Here is a 4,335-nt window from a genome sequence, read left to right as displayed (position 1 = left end):
CCGTTACTACGATATTCGTGTGACAATATGCCTTTAAAATGACCTTGACCTTAAGTGTGGGCGTCCACAATTTTGTGGTGTTCACCCAAATGTATAGACCCTATTCACTATCAGGTTTAGCAGGTGGCAGTTGTGGCAACCCTGTATTCTGGAAACGCCATAACGTTGGGCGGTTCGAAACTAAAAGCACGCAAAAAAATGTTTCGCGTCGGTCTACCGGCGTCCGCCCTGCTGCGTGCCGTTCATTTGTCGGACACGAGACGCTGCTTGCAACGCCGTCCAACCAGAGTTGTTGTTATGGCTGTAGGAAGAAAGAAAAACAAAAATGCAAGGGCCTGGTACTGGCTCTGCGGCTGAGCCACCTCCGCTGCCTGATTTATTCATAGGAAGGGAAAGGCGCGGTAACTGTCTCACTTGTTTCTCTGTGAAAACCGCAACCGCTACGTAAGGGAAGGGAGGAAGATGGGAGTGAAAGTGGAAAGAGAGAAAGAGGAGCCGTAGTGGAGGGCTACGGAGTAATTTCGACCACCTGGGGATCTTTAACGTGCGCGGACATCGCACAGCGCGCGACGCCTCTTCGTTTCGCCTCCATCGAAACGCAGCTGCCGAGATCGGGTTCGAACCCGGGTACTCCGGCACAGTGGTCGGGCGTCTTACCACTGCACCATCCCTCCGCTGCCTCGTGCGGACAGAAGAGAAAATAGAGAAGAAAGGAAGAGGGAGAGAAAGACGCGCGCCGCAACAACAGCGGTCGTCTACCACCGAAACGGTGGCGGGTGCAATGACGGCCTACAACGGCTCCGCTCTCGAGGAAACAGTTTACGAGCCTAAGTAAAGAAGAACCGAGAATGTCAAAGAAAGAAATAGCAGAGCTTTTAAAGGCTACCGGTTTCAGACTGCCGGGTGGGTTCAAGTAGTCTTGCTTCTATCGTTCAGTACAACTGTTTTTCAGAAGGATAAAATAGGCTTGCTAGGTTGGCATGTCTTGATTAGTTATTGACTGCATCTAAGAGGAAATGATTTGCACAGTCAATAGCGCAGTTTGTTCAATGGGTTTCATCACACTGTTAAAAAATTTCGCTGACAATCAATGCGAATCAAGCGGCATATGCGCGAGCCGCAAGAATATGTTATCACCGACAATATTACACATTGCTTGGTTTTACATGATTTATTGCCCTAAAGCAATATGTTGTCACCCGGTGAAGAAATGTTATACTAATGCTCGTTTCTGAATCCTTGATCGCATGGTTTCAATTACTATCTAGGTGGAGTAGGTCATAACAGATGTGTAGCCGCCGGTGTTTCTTTCAGGTGGTGGTGGTTAAAACATTTATTAACAATTAATTGGTTACAGAGAGGTGTTTGGGTTAGAGACGTATTGGTCTCCTCCCCTCACAATACTAGGTGGAGCCCCTATTCCGGGACCCCTTTGGAAACCAACGCCGCCCGCGTCCGTTGAACCAAGGCCTTTTGAGCCTTGAGGTCTTGACAGCCGAGCAGGGCCGCCTCCCAGTCCTCTCTAGTTCGATTGGGGAAAAGAAAATGCACGGGCCTGCTACTGGCTCTGTAGCTGAGCCACCTCCTCTGCCTCGTGCGGACAGAAGAGAGAAAGTAGATAAGAAAGAAAATTAAGAGGGAGAGAAAGACGCGCGCAGCAACAGCCGTCGTCCACCATCTAAGCGGTGGCGGGTGCAATGACAGCCTACAACAAATAAAAATTCGGTGGCTGGCTAGCCCCACCGCAAGCGGCACTGACCTATCGTCCCAGCCCCGTAGGGCCAGGAACAGCCACCCTTCAACCTCTCTCTTGTGACAATGCCGGGTGCAAGAAAGGGAAGTGAGATAGATAATTCAGGTAATTCGACAACTTGGCTTCCTTCGAGTGCATCATTAACCTGGAAACCTAGGGACATTCACCCTTTGCGGTGGAGGCTCTCTGCCGGCGGTGAATTTGTATCAGTTGAACTTTGTATCAGTTGTGCATGCCGTCATTGCACTCATCGGCGCTTCAGGGGTGGATGACCTCTGTTGCGATGCATGTCTTCTGTTTTTTTTAGTGCTGCTGCACTACTGCCCGCATTCTAGCAAAAACACGATGTCCGAAGTCGATTTGAACTATGACCTTTCCGAGGGACTTTAGAGTTTGTTACATGCTTTGTTTACAAAAATCTACCTATTCCTCTCAGCGCTTGCTTTTCCGGGCTTTCCTGTAGACCATAATTTTATCATCGAGGGCAGAATGTCTGCTAAGCTTTTTGACAGATACTGCGCCTTTCCCTTTCTGTGAACCAATTATTATTATTATCATTATTATTTTCTTTTTTTTGGCGGTGCTCCGAGAAGGCACATAATGACCTTGAGCCATTGCCTAGCATCCAGCATGTTGGAGGGGGTGAAGGGTGGCAGTTCCTGGCCCTACGGGGCTGGGACGGTAGGATCAACACCGCTTGCGGCGGGGGCTTGCCTGCCACCGAATATTTATCTGTTGTAGGCCATCATTGCACCCGCCACCGCTTCGGTGGTGGACAACGGTTGTTGCGGCGCGCGTCTCTCTCTCCCTGTTCTTTTTCCTTCGTTCTTATTTTTCTCTTCTGTCCGCACGAGGAAGCGGAGGTGGCTCAGCTACAGAGCCAGTAGCAGGCCCGTGCATTTTCTTTTCCTTCTTCCTACAGCCACAACGACAACAACACAAGAGGGCGCCCTTTTCCGGGGGAAATAAAAGTTGTACAACCAACCAACCTGTTGCTCCTCTCCGGTTTCAGCGCATGCGCACTAGTGGTGTGTCTTACACACGGCGAAATGCGCTGCTCTTAAGAGTAGTGCGCCTCTCGCTACAAAAGTGAAACCCTAGTGCTGCTCTCGAGTAGGGGCCGAATTTCGCGATAAGAATGTAGATGCCTTTGATTCTTTGTGTGTATAGTACACGTGGAACTTCACTTTAGAGAGGTAATATGCATAACTTTGCAGATTAGCGGAAAATATAAGAAGCGCTTCCACAACAGATAACAACGTCCAGCTAGGCTTTCGCCTTCACATTCTTAGAAAGGTATCCCCGTAATTTTCACCCCACTGTGTTAATGAAAATACAACATTGCGATGCACTGGCGTTATGGCAATGTTTATATCCCCAAGAGTAGAGAAAGTATTTACTTTGGGTGTTTGGGTGCCAGTCTAGGCGCACTGCAATTAACAATTTAACGAAGCAAATTGAGCTCAGCGCAACAGAGGCTAGCAAGTGTAAGCACTTAATGAGAATTCAATATCGGTCACCTGGAAATGTGAGTTAAGTTGTAGTTTGTTTGCGCGCTGGCTTCTTTATAACGTGCTTGCAAGGGAAAGAATCGGTGGTACAGAGAGCAGTGTAATTAGGCGAGTTCTTTTTTGTGTTTGCGACATCAGGGTGCCCCCAATTACCGCGCGAAGGAACTTGGAAAGTTAGTGCGATCATAACGCTTAGAGGAAGCGTGGGTAACTCTTCACAGATACAATTTCGAGCCAACACGAGTCAAGGGCCAGAGCACGAGCTGAATAGATCGAGTTTACATCCCCACTGTCATGGCACCTGATTTGCTACAGTGTGAGGCATTGCCTTTCCCATCAGGCCTTAAACTAAGTAATCACTTCCCGGTTATGGTTATTCTGCGGGCAGCCTCGGGCCGTGCAAACAGCCTCCCGATGTAGCGCATAGATGCAGCGGCACTCCACGATGAACAGTGCATTGATGATATACGCCGAGAGTTGTGCTTATCTGTGGCAGCAGTTAGTGACGTAACTCCTGCTACCTGGGACGCGCTGAAAACAGGCTGGCGTGAAGTTCTTGTGTGCGCGGGTAAGGCGCGGCGTGTCCGCACTACGACCATGCTTAAGGACGCTCCGCGCCGTATGCGCATCGTACGTGGCGGCGAGACGCTTACGTTAGCGATGCGCGAATATCTCGAGATGCTGCTCGAGCGTTATCACCGCATCCTCGAGAACAATTCACCCGCATCACTCTCAGCGGGACCATCAAACGTGCCGCTTGAGGATGCCGCGGACCTCGGACACGCTCGAGCCGTTGGCCAGCGCATTAACAGGCGAACTCGCGTGGAGAGCGTCATGCAATTGTTTCCTCCAGAGCGGAGCCAATCCACCCTCTTTCAGTGTCGGCCGTATCGTTCTAATTACGAAGGAGGGCATGACGCCGTCGAGTCCCCCATCTTGGCGACCGATTACCCTCCTTAACAGCGACTATAAATTCGTAGCCATTCGTAGCCACAGAGGGAAGAGTGCCTCTCGAATGGACCGCATGGTACACAAATTGTCGCATTCAAGGGAGGCAAATCGCAAATAAAG

The sequence above is a fragment of the Amblyomma maculatum genome, chromosome 8 (assembly GCF_055883805.1).
Source record: "Amblyomma maculatum isolate TAMU_Amacu chromosome 8, ASM5588380v1, whole genome shotgun sequence".
NCBI classification, from domain to species: Eukaryota; Metazoa; Arthropoda; class Arachnida; order Ixodida; family Ixodidae; genus Amblyomma; species Amblyomma maculatum.
This window is presented reverse-complemented; position numbering follows the sequence as displayed.